Source organism: Balaenoptera physalus (assembly GCF_965194825.1).
Source record: "Balaenoptera physalus genome assembly, chromosome: 4".
Lineage (NCBI taxonomy): Eukaryota > Metazoa > Chordata > Mammalia > Artiodactyla > Balaenopteridae > Balaenoptera > Balaenoptera physalus.
The window spans coordinates 44,780,030-44,797,682 of NC_138891.1; the positions used below are offsets into that span (position 1 = coordinate 44,780,030).

The 17,653-nt window shown below is 31.6% G+C and overlaps 1 long non-coding RNA gene across 1 annotated transcript; it reads right to left on the minus strand.

The window, feature by feature from the left end:
- Positions 1-12,902: 12,902 nt before the first annotated feature.
- On the minus strand, positions 12,903-17,653 carry LOC309659168. The gene is made up of 2 exons (XR_014262649.1): positions 17,541-17,653; positions 12,903-17,494 (listed from the first exon to the last, which is right to left on the minus strand). It is a non-coding gene; the product is annotated as an uncharacterized lncRNA (long non-coding RNA).

The following is a 17,653-nucleotide window of genomic DNA, read 5'->3' on the forward strand; positions in this document are numbered from 1 at the left end:
AAATTGCTGGCATAGTTATTTCTATTATCTGTATGAATTAAAATATTTGTTTTTTATATGAAATTTTGTTGGCCATATCCTGTAACAAGTTTAAGTTTTCACAAAGTGTTATGTGGTTGTATTAAATTAGTATTACCTAGGTTATTCAGGGAATCACACAGGGATAATTCAGAATTCCACTTCAACATGTTTCTATTTATATGCTTCTTGAGGGCACCATCATTCATGCTCATGAGTTTTACTACTACATTTATGCTGACATCTTCTAAATCTACTTTTCAGTATCTTCTGACCCAGTGCTGACTCTCCCTTTGCACCATTGTCTTTATGACATTTGAGTATGGAATAGATGTCACCTGCAGTAACTCTCCTAATAAGAGCATCCAGAATTGCTGCTTGCAGGCATTTTCTGATACACTGGTTTGATGCTTTCCATGACAGTGGTTTGTCACAGCAAGATGAATTTTTGGCTTGCTCTCAGTCTACTTACTTATAGAGATATTTTTGAAATAAGTATATTTCTAATTTCTTGATGCAACATTTATAGTTAAGGCTTATGATGAATAGCTCAGTCTTTATTGGTCTATTAAAATTTATATGGCTCCAGAATTATCATATAATTAATTTTTTAAGTTCTATTTTCAGGTTCATAAAAACACCAGTTTTTGAAATCAATTGTACTTTAGTGAATACTTAAAAATATACCCAACATGCAATCACTGGCTGCTTCTGCTTGTTTGACCATTTACTTGGTTATTATTAAAGAAAAATCAAATATGTAAATAAGTATCAATTAAAATTAATGGCTGTTACTTGTTCATATCTCCTCTACATAAGCTAATTGTCAAACTCAGAAAAAATAGTTTTCTCCCTGAAGTTCAAATGTGGTATTCTACCAAGCAAATCCATTCAATTCATCTATTCTCTGAAGTAATATTGTAGAAGTCTACTAACATCATGTGACATTTTTACATGCCCTTTTTTTTCCTAACATGATTCAAATTGTGTCTATAAATTATCCCTTTGTCTTAAGATGCTTCATTAATTTTAACAACCAGTAGCTGGAATTTTAAAAGATCATTTGAAATAGAACTATTACCATGGGTTTGGAAGGTATGCAAGAGAAAACATTCCTGCCAATGATTATTAATCTGTCCCTAAAACAAACAAACAAAAGCAAAATAAATACTGCTGTCTAGTTCTTCTGAAATCATGGTGTTGCAAAGACTTCTGCAAAGAAAATAGTATTTTGCTATGAGTTGGATGTACTGGTATTGAACTTTCAAAAATGAACATTTTCAAAAGTGAACATTAATTTAACATTTCAGATAAAAGTATCACCAATTTTTGATAAAAATTTGCAATTATTAAAATCTAGACTGAGATGACAATTTGAAAATTTGAACACAAACCTGGAAGTTTTTATTTATATGTTACCAATATTTTCATAGAATTAATAAAATATTCAATTGAAGAAACACTTACCTACTGAGGACTTGGCAGCTGCATGGACACTAAAATTTAAATATATTATCAGAAATATATTGTTTGTAAATAGAAAAGGAAAATGTTAGTGCCCTTAAAAATTAGGAAAAAAAAATAGTATATACTTCAGGCATCTCATTTTATTTCCTCAGTACCCTTTGCTTTTTTGGTGCTGTTGCATTAATAAGGCTCTGAATAATTTGGCTTCTTCAGTTAATAAACTATGATATGTTTCCTTAAATAATAGAAGAAATGAAGTCATGTCCACAGGTCTTACTTTTACCAGCTGATGACTCTCCTGTTGTTTTCACATACTGAGGATTGACATAAGTTGAAATGACAAATCAAAATAATACCAAATGTAAATATGTATTCTCTACTTCATGCCTGTTTCTATAGACAATTTCAGGAAAGAATTTTCATATACCTGGGTCAGGAAAATTTAAAACTGGACACTGATGAACCATTGAAATATTCAAATTTATTCTTCTAAAAGATAATTATTTGAAAATATTACCATGCTAACATAAATTTTCAATAATTTTATGAGTTATTAACATGACTCAATTTTAATAGCCTTTGGACTATTTGCTATAAATATACTTATACAGGAAGTAGAGAACTAGAGAGAGCTTATTGAGCTCCAATAAAATGTTAGCAATAAGGGCCAAAAAATAAACCTATTTGATTTTTTATCCCTATGGTGCCAGAGGGACCTCCTACTTCCTTGAAGAGAAAAGCTAATCAGATAATTATTAAGGAGAACGTCAATAAAGTTAAGATTTTTTATTTGTTCTTGGTTGAGACTTGATTTTCTTTAAGAAATAAGTATACTTTGAAGTTATTGATTTCTGAACGTTATGGGAAGTTGCTTTGAACTTCGACATTAATAGGCTCACAAATACCATTCCATCATGACATGTAGGGCTTCCTTTTTCTTTACGATCCGTTTTTAAAGTTTTCATCACATACATATTTATTCTAATTGTTTTTCTTTGCTGAATCCTCATTAATATAAAACATTTCTAAAAATTAGCTTCAGTTTAAAGATAGCATTTTTTTTAGTCTTTTTAATTCTTACAGAGTAAAACAAATTTTTCTTCTTATATACTTTGAAACGTATCTTTTAATTTTCTTAAAATACTTGACCAAAATCATTGGGTAAGTAATTGATTTAAAATCCATTGATTTAATTAATACAATTTAAACTCTTGGATTTATTCTAAAGTGTAAAACTTAATTCAAATTGAATATTGAATAATGAATTTAAGAATTCATAATTGGGCATGTAAGTATGCATATTAAGGCAGCATATTTATAATGCTAAGACTTTGGGTCATCAAAAATAACATATTCTGTGTTGCTTATAATTTTTCGTAAATACAGAAAAGATGTTTGATATTTCCTTTTAAAATTCTTATTTCATGAATATTTTATCTAAGCAAATGCAGTTTTGTTTGTATGTTTTTAATTCATGCCTAGACTGAACAATATTATATATAATATGCTTATCTGAAATTATAATTACTACTTTCCAAGTATATTTTTTCCAACAATGTTCTGCACTGGAAACTTAAAGGAAAAAGTATCTATATCTATCTATGTAGCATCTATCTATCAATCTATCTGTCTATCCCTATTATATAGCTTTCTCATTTTTCATTTATTTCTTATATTTCATTCTTAGATCCTACTTTCTATTTTGCTTGGATTTGATTTTTTGAGGTAATGTTTATATCATTGATTTTCCCCTACTTTTTTATTTTCCATTAATTTTTATTATTGAAGTATACTTGATCTACAATATTATATTAGTTTCAGATGTACAGCATAGTGCTCAGCGTTTTTGCAGATTATACTCCATTATAGGTTATTACAAGATAATGGCTATAATTCCCTGTGCTATACACTATATCCTTGTTGCTTATGTATTTCATACATAGTAGTTTGTATCTGTTAATCCAATACCCCTAATTTGTCCCTCCCTGCTTCCCTCTTCCCTTTGGTAACCATAAGTTTGTTTTCTGTATCTGTGAGTTTGTTTCTGTTTTGCATATACACTCATTTGTATTATTTTTAGATTCCATCTTTTTTTTTAAAATACGGATCAAAGATAGCATATTTCCTAAGTACTGCTTCAGCTGAATTTCCCAGGTTTTGATATGTTGGGTCGCATCATAATTTTTTTTAGAAAACTTAACAATCTTTTTATTGTTGATTTTCAACTTAATCATTCTGTTCTGAGAAAATATTCTTATGAAAATAGATTAGGAACGCTGCAGCCAGGGAAAGGAGTAGAACGTAGCAGGTAAAAAAAAAAAGTGATACTTCTGGAAGAGGGAAAGAAAGTGCCACACCCCTGAGACACAGACACACTGAAATACTGAGAAGTAATCAGATGAATATACATTTCTTACTCTCTACACCTTACCACTACACCAACAAGCCTTCATTGTAACAATGGATTACAACTGAGAGTTGCAAGACATAGACTCTCTATGAGAAAGGAGTATATAGGAAAGATCCAAAGTCAAAGTATTATTCCATTGTATAATACATGCCGCATTTTCTTTATTCATTCATCTGTCAATGGACATTTAGGCTGCTTCCATGTCTTGGCTATTGTAAATAGTGCTACTATGAACATTGGGGTGCAGTACCTTTTTGAATTATGGTTTTCTCCAGATATATGCCCAAGAGTAGGATTGCTAGATCATATGATAGCTCTATTTTTAGTTTTTAAAGGAACTTCCGTACTGTTTTCCATATTGGCTCTACCAATTTACATTCCCATCAACAGTGTAAGAGGGTTCCTTTTTCTACACACCCTTTCCAGCATTTATTATTTGTAGACTTCTTGGTGATGGCCATTCTGATTTGTGTGAGGTGATACCTCATTGTAGTTTTGATTTTCATATCTCTAATAACTAGTGATGTTGAGCATTTTTTCATGTGCTTTTTGGCCATCTCTATGGAGAAATGTCTATTTAGGTGTTCGGCCCATTTTTCAACTGAGTTCATTTTTTTTTTTTTTCATATTGAGCTGTATAAGCTGTTTGTATATTTTGGAAATTAATCCCTTGTCAGTTGCATTGTTTGCAAATATTTTCTCCCATTCATTAGGTTGCTTTCATTTTGTTTATGGCTTCCTTTGCTGTGCAAAAGTTTTTAAGTTTAAACAAGTCCCATTTGTTTATTTTTGCTTTTGTTTCCAGGACTCTAGGCGACAGATCCAAAACAATATTGTTGCAATCTGTGTCAAAGTGTGTTCTGCCTGTATTTTCCTCTAGGAGTTTTATAGTATCCAGTCTTACATTTAGATCTTTAATCCATTTTGACTTTATTTTTGTATATGGTGTTAGAGAATATTCTAATTTCATTCTTTTACATGTAGCTGTCCAGTTTTCCCAGCACTACTTATTGAAGAGACTGTCTTTACTCCATTGTATATTCTTGCTTCTTTTGTCATAGATTAATTGACCATAAGAACATGAGTTTATTTCTGGACTTTTTATCTTGTTCTGTTGACCTATGTGTCAGTGGTGCCATTACCATACTTTTTTTTTGATTACTGTAGTTTTGTAGTATAGTCTGAAGTCAGGAAATGTGATTCCTCTAGCTCTGTTCTTCTTTCTCAAGATTTTTTTGGCTATTCGAGGTCTTTTGTGTTTCCATACAAATTTAAAATTTTTTAATTATAGTTCTATGGAAAGTGCCACACAATCAACTCAGTATTTTCACATAATTTTATTTCAATAGAAGTTCAGCCATTGAAGATTATAAATATAGGTCTTCCACTAGTGTTTTAACTCCTGGAGTAACTGGACCCTGTCTTTGTGCCTAACAAAGTAGATTCTCAATAAATATTTATTAAATGAATAAAGAAGTATGCTTGAACATTTCACTTTTTCTGGATTGCTGATAATACATCAATCATTTCTTTATATATTCTGTTTCATATTACTTTCATTCAATAATCAGTGCATTCTAGTTATTCAGTGTCCTCATCTTAAATTTAATCTGAGTTTTTATTTCTCCAGGAATCAAGTCCACATATAAATGTGTTTTCCGAATTAAAAAACATAAATATGTACTATTATTTCTTATCTATTTATGTATTAATGATGGAGTAATACCAAATTGGCAACAATTGAGGGCAATGCAGAAGTACTTCAAATATGCCTGATGAGATATTATTCTTTATTTACTGTAAGATTTTTTACATGCTTAGAAATTGAGCCTCATTCCTGAATTCAATTTTATCATCTGAACTTGATTCCTGTTCTTTCCACTCAGTATATTTTAAGGCTGACATATCAGACTTGCTACCCTATTCTTTGCTCACTTATTTCTTCAGGTAGAATAACAATTCTGCATATAATCCCTGAGATTATGGTGACTGCTAAAACCTGGCACGAGCTGCTATTCATATACCCAAATGAGGTTCACCTGTACCTCTGATAGTAGGACTAGGACAATGAACTTCAAACATAGTCTAGCTCTCTGTGGCTACTTTATCCCAATAGTTGATTAAGATTTGGTGAGAACAGATGCTAACACTTAAGAGTCCAGAGCTATTTTAAATAATTTTATCTTCAAAATATTTGCAGCAGGATTGTTTCATATTGCAGTTGCCTTGGAAGATTTATTTTTTTCAGATGAATTTTACTAAAGCTGTATCAACACGGAAGTAAGATTCTGGTAATTTTAGTTATGGTGATTCACAGAAGATTCAAATTAAACATTCTTTGGCCACGTGCAATAGACACTTCTCAATATATACCTAAATGAAGACCTAATTGAATTTTAGAGAAAAATTAGGATATTATAATTAACATTTATAAAACCATGTTTTTTCCTAACCCTGATTGGTTCATTTACACATTTCTGTGCAGTTACTAGGGATCGTCAAACCAAGAACTGAATATAAAAATGAGAAATTGTATTTTGTCTTATTATTCTTATTATTTCTATTTTTCACATGCATAGTATAATGAAAAAAATTGATAAATATAAAATGATTTATATTCACTTTGTTATATACTCCAATATAAACTATATTATTATGAGTAAAAACATATTTCTATGAGCTAGCATGAGGTATGAAATTATAACTTAATAGCACCAAATACCTGGAGAGCATTCAGTGCAGAGAAACCAAAGTCCCTCTGCATGTTTCGTATATAAATATAAGGAAAAGCATATGATGCGGAAACTTGAAAGATTTAGTATTAAACTATGAAAATAATCATCAGAATTCAGTTTGTGGAACATGAAGTGTTTCCCAATATTTTTTAACATTAAAAAAGTCAGAAAAATATTTTATTAATTTTACATTGTAAATCCAAATATTCTCAATGTCAAAGAAAATGTTGTTTTAAATGAAATAAGAAACTAACAATTTTATATTGACATGTTTACTCTTCAGATCATTAGTCTGAAAATGTTTTTTGTGGGTCAAGCAGTCTAGTACAAATATACCATTAGCTCTTAAGCACTACAGCAATTGTAAAATTGCTAAAGTGTAACATGTTTTTCCTTTTTTTAGAATTTAAGATAGAATCTTTGCTAGAGGATCCTGATGACACAAAATAATGTAGACTAGTGTCATTCTAATGCCAGAGATTTCTATAAAGCAATGCCTTAATATTACAAAATAAATCCAGTTTTATTTCTAAAGAAAACTATTGCTTGTTGAAACATTAAAAAGTTGTTCAAATATTAATAACAATTGCAGTTGGAGGATTTATCATTTAAAGTAAAATATTAAACTTCACATTCTTTTTCAAATACAACATTGTTTCTTAGTTTCTCAGTGTTGTCTCCAGTTGTAACAGAGAATGTTACTGTAGTGCTGGGGACAGCACTAAACTTACATATGGGTCTTTCATATTTAGAATTGAGTTCTTCCAGGTTATGTCACTGTAGGCCCTTTCTACCTACAATGTTACAATTAGCCTAGGGCAGAACTCATAGTTTTAATCATGTACTTTGCCTAAAACTGCATTTCCTCCTGATGAATTGAGACCTAGAAGGACAGGCCTCTCCCTTATTGTATATTTTATTTCAATGGCTGCTTGGCTTTTTCCAGGTTACAGATTGCTCAAGGACATATCAGTACATCAGTATTTTTTCAAATAGTTGAGCAGCAAAGATGAATACATTGATTCTCTTTCCTCTCAGATGCTACTGGAAATCATGCAATTTGGACAAGAAGGGCACAAAGTTAGTAGTAGCTGCAGTCTCTCAGCTATACCTGTATTCTAGGTCTATTCATAATTTCCTCAAGCAGGAAATAACCCACATCTCCCTCAATGGGTGAAATGGATAAATAAACTTTGGTACATCTTAACAAGAGAATACTACTCTATAATTTTTTTAAAAAAAGCAATAAACTGTTGACACACCCAACAATTTGGACAAATCTCAAAGGAATAATAATGATAAAATAAGCCAATCTCAAAAATTACATACTTTATGATTCTCTTTTATGACATTCTAAAAATGACAAAATCATAATGATAGAGCTCAGAATAGTGATTGTCAGTGGATATGTGTGGCCTATACAGGAATAGCATGATGGAGCTACCAGTGGTGATGGAATTGCTCTGTGTGCTGATTGTGGTGGTTCTAATATGAATGTATTCACATGTTAAAATTCAGTCATAGATAAACTCACTCAAAAAATAAATTTTACCTTTTGATAATGTAAAATATTTTTAAAGAATTATAAGAAGTGACAGGTGAGAGGAAAAAATAAATAAAATCTCCCAGAAAGTCTAAAATACAGATAAAGTTATTCAAAATCAACTGTATACTCTGATCAAAACAGGAGATATGTCAGATTAACCTTTAAACTGTGGATAGAAAAGGCTGAATCTTATTTCATCTATTCTATTTAGAAAATGAAGGAAACTGAATTCGTCTTAAAATATTTGAATAACTACTAGAAAAAAATTTGTGACTAATTTAAAAATTAGAATGTTTTTTACATATGCTTTCATAGATTGTTTACTGACAAAAACAGAGACCCACTATGGTTGAAAACAAATAACTGAAGTTTTAATAAATATAACCTATTCAATATATTTGAAGTTTCACATTTTATATGCATACTCACAATTTATCCTTGTACTAACCTTTGATATAGGTCTATTAATATCTATGTTAGAGACAAGTGAATATAAAAATGTTTTAATCCCCCAAACAACCCATTTTAAAGAATTAATTTAGAATTAATAAAAACAGAAAAGCTAAACATTTTGTTTCTGGTTGTTTTTATTCCATCTGGCTATAATTTATGCTACCAATGATCCAACTGGTTTGTACTAAGTGTAAATTAGTTTCAGATAATCTCACAAGAAATGTCTTCTTAAAAGACAAAGATAACAACAATGCAGAAGAATTTACTTTCTCTAGGTAAATAGTGATATCTCTATATGTATCAGAATTAACTTCTCTGAGGAGTTGAATGATGATGATAATATTAATAATATTTATAGCTAAGAACTTTTCCAGATGCTATTATATATTTTATTTATATTTTTGTTTGTTTTTGTTTTTAACAGTAAATATCCTTGTACCAGCTCTATGGGTATTATTAATAAAAGAGACATGCGAGTCGTGGAGGGTTAAGTAAATCACCCAGGGTTCCACACCTACTAAATGCGGAACAAAATTATTCATACAGGTTCTCTTATTCACACCAGCATATCTTCTAAGCTCTAGTTTGTCGAGTTTTGTAGTTAAATATCTAGTATTTCGACCAACCTAAATCTTAAAGATAAAGTAATACACCTACTTTCAATATTAAACCCACTGACTTTTTTTAATAATGTCCATTCTTTTTGTAAAAGTGCCTCTTTTTAAAATGTTTTCTTCATTGTTCATATATATTTATTTTATAATATAATTTAGAAAGTTCTATGTTCTCTACTTACTGTTATGCTAATTACTTTGTGTTTTTTATATTGAATTTCTTTTAAAATAATTTAATATGTCATTTTAGCTTTTCTGTTGTAAACTAATTTTGGTTTTATTGGGGTTAGGTTCTTATTGATAAATGTTTACAGATTACTTCTGAATTTGTTTTTGCAGGGGAGATTTCAAGACCAAATCAATCATAAGTTTATTTCTACAGTTGGTGTTCTTACATAATCATATGGTATAGATTTAGAACCCACCCCCCCATGCATTTTCATAACTTAAGTTTCTGTTTTAAATTTTTCTTTGGTGACTTCTTTTTCCCTACCTGTGGCTGGATGAACGAAAAAGTACATTTCTGCCTTGTTGGGCCAGAAAGAGGTTTTTCTAGGTCTGGTTTCACAGAAAATACAGCTTTTTCATGCTTCTAGCTTTTGACAAGGAGCTTAGTTCTCAACATCTGCCAATAGATTTTTGTAAAATATTTTGATGGGCATTAACAATACAAACCCTAGACCCTAGAACAGTGGCTTTGTAATAGTAAGAAATTTTCATTTATATTGTGATCTAGTACACACACACACACACAACCAACCATGTTTCCAAAAATAAAACATCTTTATCATAAGAAATTTATTCTAGTTAATGTTACTCACAGCTCTTCAAGTAAATTTCCAAAAGTTGGACCAAAACTTATTCAAATAAAAAAATAAATATGCTTTGATCATTTTGTTTACCCTATTTATAAGGGAGCTAGTAAGATATTAAGACAGGTTCAAATGAAACCATGAATATGAAATTTTAGAAAGGTATGTTAGAATAAAATCTCTAGGTAAGATATAAACTGGTTAATGACCTACACGGCAAAAACTGTAACTCTTGGTGTTGTTTTATCTAGTGTAATCAATTATTTCCATCTTTCCTAAATAAAAATCTACAAGTTAATTTCTGCATATATGCATATATGCCATTAGAAAATAGCCTAGTCAATAAAACCTCAATAAACGTTCAACCCAAGTACTCTACTAAGAGTAATCTAAGTAATATTTTCACCTAATTTTAATATTCAGAATTTTTTCTTCCTGACACAACCCACTAGACTGATTTCAGTAATCACTGATAGGTCACCATCCTCAGATTAAAAAGTGATGCCTGACACAACTATATATAAAATAGATAACTAATAAGAATCAGCTATATAGCACAGGGAACTCTACTCAATACTCTGTAATGGCCTATATGGGAAAAGAATCTGAAATTTTAAAAAAGTGTATATATGTATATGTATAACAGATTCACTTTGCTGTACACCTGAAACTAACACAACATTGTAAATCAATGATACTCCAATAAAAATTAAAAACAAAAAAAGCAATGCCTGAAACCTAAATTTTATCTGATATGGCATTGCTCTTACCTCAGAATTTTTGAATTTTCTCTTCACTTCTAAAAGTTAAGGTTTTTTTCTTTTGTTTTACTTTTTTTTTTTTTTTGAGTGTGACGGATTTTTTAAAATTTTACCTAAAATTTTAATGTATTTTAAATATGCCTGGAGAGGGCCATTCTGAATCTGCTCAATGTGTCATGTTGCAGGATATCCTCACTATCAGTTTCCACATTTCAGGCTAATTGCTTCAGATCCCATAGCACAATTTAAACAGAATGGGAGGATCACTGTACACAATGGAATTTGATTTTCCCACAAACAGAATTCTTGCTCCTGAAAATACAATTTTTGCTATTTTTAAAATTTAGTGCTTTCCTCTTTCTGTTTTTTTTAAATGGAGAAAATATAGTCATGTTTTATATTTAATCAAACAAAAATATTAGAGTCAATAAAGGAGACTTTTAGTATCAGATTCTTCCTTCTTCTTTCTGAGTACCCTTTTTTAAATTTAAAAAGTAATGTTTGGAGAGAGATCTTCCTTCTGATTATACAAAATAGAAGTACCAAAAAAAGTATTATAAATGGAAAAATTTGGTGAAATCACTTGAAATTAAATACATATTTGATTATCTCATGTGGTCTCAAAATTAACTTGAAAGATTTTAGCCAATATGCCTCCATTATTCTACTAAAATCACTATTTTACACTTTGACTAAATATACAAAATTTAACTTTCAAAAAAACTACAGTAGCCTTACTTGAAGGCACCTAACAACAGCAGCTGCTCATGTTGACATCACATGGTAATCACTGATAAAACTCTTTATCAACTTGTAAATAGAGTAAACACCGCAGAAAATTTTAACGGTGAGCAACAGGATGACTTGCTGGTAAGAAACGTGTTTAATATATGCTGATCTCTGCCTGTCACATAAAGGAAATGAGTTACTCTAGGAATCAAATCATTTAATATGTTGTTTTGCAAAGCATTGCAAATTCTTTAGTGTAAACATCTGTCTTCTAATACCCAAGGCAAAAGTAGTGTGCTTTCTGAAAATAAGCTTTTATTACGTAAGAATTGCTGAATTTATTAAAGAAAAATAGAAGAATAGAAGTATTTCTTTGTCCAATTCTCCATTTTCAAATAGACATCTAATCCTGCTAGGCAAGACAACAATTCCCTTTCTATTCATTTACAATTTATAGAGTATTGCATTGATAGCCTATATACCATTTCGTTGTTGTTGTTTGCTTTCTTTGCACTGTCAGGTTGTGAATAAGGCTTAACAAAGTCATCAAGAGTCATAAAAGATCATGAACACAGGGAAAAAATTTTCTAGAAGCATTTGGATTCATATATAAGTTGAGTCTTTAAATTGTCATTTCCATTAACTTTAAGGTACTTACAAAAATCAGTACTTCTTCCTCCAAAAACAAAGAGAAAAAAGCCATCCTCATTTTTCAGGATTTTGATAAAACTCATTTCCAACAGTGGAAAAAATAAATCTTTCCGAAGAAGGTCTTCATACAATTGTTCTTTAAGCTGTCAAATATTTTACCTATTTAGTTCAACTCTGTCTTGAAAATGTGTCATCTGTTGACGTCTATTGTCATGTTGCTGTCATCTATTTGTCTTTCTTCCAGTATATCCTAAGTAGTCTATTACTTATAATGGGAGTCCACTTCCACAATAGAATAAATAATATAGTCATTCTAATTGCATCAACATTTAGAAATTTGTAAAATTTCTTCTTAATCTCTGTAAAATTAGAAAGATAAGTGTGAATTATTTGAAATAATGAAAAACAGTTATATCTTAAGTTATGCATTATAAATGTATTAAGATCCATCACTGCATTTCTTGACTAGAACGTAGGGGAACATTTCTTCTCATAACAAGACAATCTATGTTACTTGTTAATTCTTAAATTCTAAAATACCATGAAACTGAAAATCTATACAATATGAAAGATTTATTTATGCTTTGACTACTTTCCATCTTTAGATATCATTACTGTTTTATAAGAACAGAAAGAAGAAAGTTAAATTTTAGCCATTTAACTGGCTGGGAAAAATAATATGTTAATTGACCATTAGCAGTAAACATTATCTTATTTATTAATTCCTAGATTTATAGCTTCATAAAATAGTCCTTGTACTTAGCACTGCAACATACACTTTTGATCTAATGGCGAGAAAGCATTTATTTGTTACAAATTAAAATTTCTTCTGTTATAAAAGTTCCCAAATAATATGCACATAAGAAAACATGCCTGAACTCATCTCCCTATCTGCTTTATTTAGGAAAGCCTTAATCTGCAAAGGAAAGGACAAAAACAAAACAAACTGTAGCCTGAGTGCAGATCAGACAGCGACTGTAGCTGGGAAAGGGGGAGGAATATATGCTGGGTACAGCATTACACATGGAGGAGGGACAGTAACACTTGCGAAAGGCACACATTTGATAACCGGGTTCTCAGTACCTAGGAAGACTGGGGCCAATTGGACCGGGTTCCTGCCCCCCGCCCCAGCACAAATCCAATTAGCTTTTTTTTTTTTATAAAGAGACAGTGAAGCCAATATTATATATTTTAAATTTATTTATTTATTTTATTTTATGGCTGTGTTGGGTCTTCGTTTTCTCTGCAAGGGCTTCCTCTAGTTGCGGCGAGCGGGGGCCACTCTTCATTGCAGTGCGCGGGCCTCTCACTATCACGGCCTCTCTTGTGGCAGAGCACAAGCTCCAGATGCGCAGGCTCAGCAGCCGTGGCTCACGGGCCCAGCTGCTCCGCAGCATGTGGGATCCTCCCAGACCAGGGCTCGAACCCGTGTCCCCTGCACTGGCAGGCAGACTCTCAACCACTGCGCCACCAGGGAAGCCCCCAATTAGCTTTTAATACAAATAACAGTGAAATACAGCTAGTAAGGCTACAAGAGACAGATTTTTTTTCTGGGGAGTGACAGAGTTATAAGACCCTTAACATAAATGGGAAGAAAAAAACGAAGTATTACTAGAGGTAACTGAAATAACAATGTAGTGTGTTTTTATAGCAATGTGCAGGGAAATGAAGACAAGTGGGACTATAAGATTCTTACACTACATGTGAAGCAGTTTACTATTATTGGAAGGTAGCCTCAGAACAATTTAAAATATATATTATAAAACTTAAGGCAACCACAAGGAGGTTTTAAACATAGGTATAAACAAAGTAAGTCAATAGAGGAGATAAAATAGAATAGTAAAAATTGATCAGTCAAACCCAGAGAAAGTAGAAAAATAGGAAAAAGAAAACAATAAATGGATGGGCTTCCCTGGTGGCACAGTGGTTGAGAATCTGCCTGCTAATGCAGGGGACACGGGTTCGAGCCCTGGTCTGGGAAGATCCCACATGCCACAGAGCAACTAGGCCCGTGAACCACAACTACTGAGCCTGCGCGTCTGGAGCTTGTGCTCCACAACAAGAGAGGCCGCGATAGTGAGAGGCCCGCACACCGCGATGAAGAGTGGCCCCCCGCTTGCCGCAACTAGAGGAAGCCCTTGCACAGAAACGAAGACCCAACACAGCCAAAAATAAATAAATAAATAATAAAAATAAAGGAATTCCTTTAAAAAAAAAAAGTAAAATAAATATCGTTCTTTAAAAAAAAAAAAGAAAACAATAAATGGAACATATAGAAAACAGCTAGCAAATGGTATGATCCCTTTAAAAGTTAATAGGTTGGCATACCAGTAAAAGAAATTGTCAGAAGCAATACCCAAATACATCCTATTAACAAGAAATCCATTTAAAATATAAACACAAAGACAAGTTAAACGTAAAAGGATGGAGAAAAATGCCATGTACTCCTATATCTATCAAAGAAACTGAATCAATAATTAATAACCTTCCCAAACAGAAAGTACCAACCCAAGATGGTTTCACTGGTGAATTCTACCATTTAAAGTAGAAGTAATACCAATTCTCCATAATCTCTTCCAGAAAATAAAAGCAGAAGGAACACTTCCTGACTTATTCTACGAGGCCAGTATAATCCTAATACCAAAACAAACAAAAAAAGTCATTTCAAGAAAAGAGAACTACAGACCATATCTGTCATGAACATAAGATGCAAACCAAATTTAACAATGCTTAAAGATTTGTACACCACAACCAAGTGATATTTATTACATCTAGGCAAAGCTAGTAAAACATTTGCAAATCAATCAGTATAATCCACTATATCAGCAGTCTAAAAAAGAAAATAATAGGATAATACCAAGTGATGCAGAAAGAGCATTGACAAAATCCAACACTTATGCATGATATAAATCCTCAGAAAATCATAATAGGTAACTTCCTTAACTTGATAAAAAACATCTACAAAAAACCCGTAGCTAACATCATACTTAATGGTGGGGGATTGAATGTTTTTTCTCTTACAATCAAGAACAAGTCTAGGATGTCTTATCTTACCACAACTATTCAACCTCTGTTGGAAGTTCTAGTGAGTGACTAAATGAGACAAGAAAAAGAACTAAAATATATACATACTGGAAAGGAAGAAACAAAAGTCTATTCCCAGATGGCTTGATTGCCTAATTAGAAAACCTCAAAGAATCTCCACATATTTCCTGGAACTAATAGTATCACAAGGAAGCAAAGTATAAAGTTAATATACAAAAGTCTAATGCTTTCTTATATACCAGAATGAACAATGGCATTTTAAATTTAAAAAACAGTATCATTTACATAACAACAACAAAAATGAAATACTGAGGTTTAACCAAATTATCTGTAGGATTCATGTACAGAAAACTACAAGACACTGAGGAAAGCTGTAAAAGAAGATCTAAATGAATAAAGACATATCCATGTTTATGGATTGGAAGATTCAGTTTTTTTAAGATGGCAGTTCCTCCCAATTTGACCTATAAATTCAAGGCAATCCTAATCAAAATCCCAGCCAGCCAGTTACAGATATTGACAAATGATTCTAATATTAATACGAAAAGGCAAAGGAACTGGAATAGCCAGAATAATTCTAAGAAGAAAAAGAACAGAGTTGTAGAATTCACACTACTGGAATAATACAATTAGTATAAATCTACCATAATTGAGGCAGTGTATTGGCAAAGAATAGACCCATAAGTTAATAAAACAGAATGGAGAATGCAGAAATACATGCACATAAACGAAGTCAACTTATTTTAGACCAGAGTTCCATGCCAACTCAACAAGGAAAGAGTAGTCTTTTCAATAAATTGTTCCATAACATTTTGTACAAAATTTAAGTCAAATTTTCATAGATTTTCACCTAAAATTTAAAGCTATGACACATCTAGAAGACAGCAAAGGAGAAAGTCTGTATGAACTTCGGTTTGGTTATTAATTTTTAAATTCAACACTGAAAGCATAATCAGTGAAAGAAAAAAATTGTTGTTGTACTTCATTAAAATAAAAACAGTCTGCTTTGTAAAAAAACACTGTTGGTGAAAATATAAGCCATAGAAAGAAAGAATGCATTTGGAAAACAAACATCTGACAGGGAGTCATATCCAAAATATACAAAAAATTCTTAAAATTCATAAATAAATAATCCAATTAACTATTGCACAAAAATATAAACAGATAACTCATCAAAGAAAGTACACAAATAAAAAACAAGCATATGCAAAGATTTTCAACATTTGTCTTAGCTCAGGCTCCATAATAAAATATGATAGATTGGGTAATCTTAAAAGAAATTTATTTCTCACAGTTCTGGAGGCTGAGAAGTCCAAGACCAAAGTGCTAGCAGAATTGGTTCCTGGTGAGAGCCTCCTTCTTGCTTAAAGATATCAGCATTAGCTCATGATTAGCTTAATACAGATGTATAGATAGATATGTGATTGATAGATGAAAGGTAGAGAGATAGATGATAGATAGATAAACATACATGGGTTATTCTACATACAAATTTTTTCTTCTTCTGCCATCTGAATGGTCTTAAAAGCAAGGACACCTCAGTAGGAACAAGCATACCCACAACTCATGTTTTGTTTTTTAAATATAATTCTCCAATCAAAAGAACCAGGTCTCATTAGTGAAATAATATATTCTAATGCTGGTCAGAGAATATACAAGATGAGCCTGGAGCCAGTGTAGTGTCAGAGAGTAAAGGAGTGCTAAAAAATAAATGGATGTGGGTAGGTCAAAATAATGTAGCGTCCAAACTGAAAGAGCTTTCAATGAACAATCTGATACAAGTACAGCAAAAAAAGTATATAATGATAATACTAGATTTTATCTCAGAGAATAAAAAATTATCCATGAGTTTATTCTGTTATAGACAGAAGGTAAGATGTTTCCCCAAATTTTCATTCCTCCCTCTGTATGTACCCTGTGTAATTTCCAAAACAGGGACTATACCAGATATCTCTCCCATGATAAGGCTATGTTATATAGTGACATTGACCTTGAGAAAGGGAGCGTATCCAAAATGGCCTGACATAATCACATGAACCCTTTAGAGCAGAGAGCTCTCAATGGCTGGCCACTGAAGAGGAAGTCAGAGATACCCTCCTTCTGTACTAAAAGAAAACAAACATTCACGCTGTGAATTGCCTATTGGGGGTCATGTCACTAGGATTTGCGATTGGTCACTAGATGAGCATAGGTTCCGTCTGAAACCCAGCAAAGAAAGAAGGACCACCGTGTTCTAACCACAGGAATTGGATTCTATTAAGAAGAGGAATGAGTTTGCAGCATTATTTATTTTATTAACATCTTTATTGTAGTACACTTGCTTTAAAATGGTGTGCTAGTTTCTGCTTTATAACAAAGTGAATCAGTTATACATATACATATGTCCCCATATCTCTTCCCTCTTGCATCTCC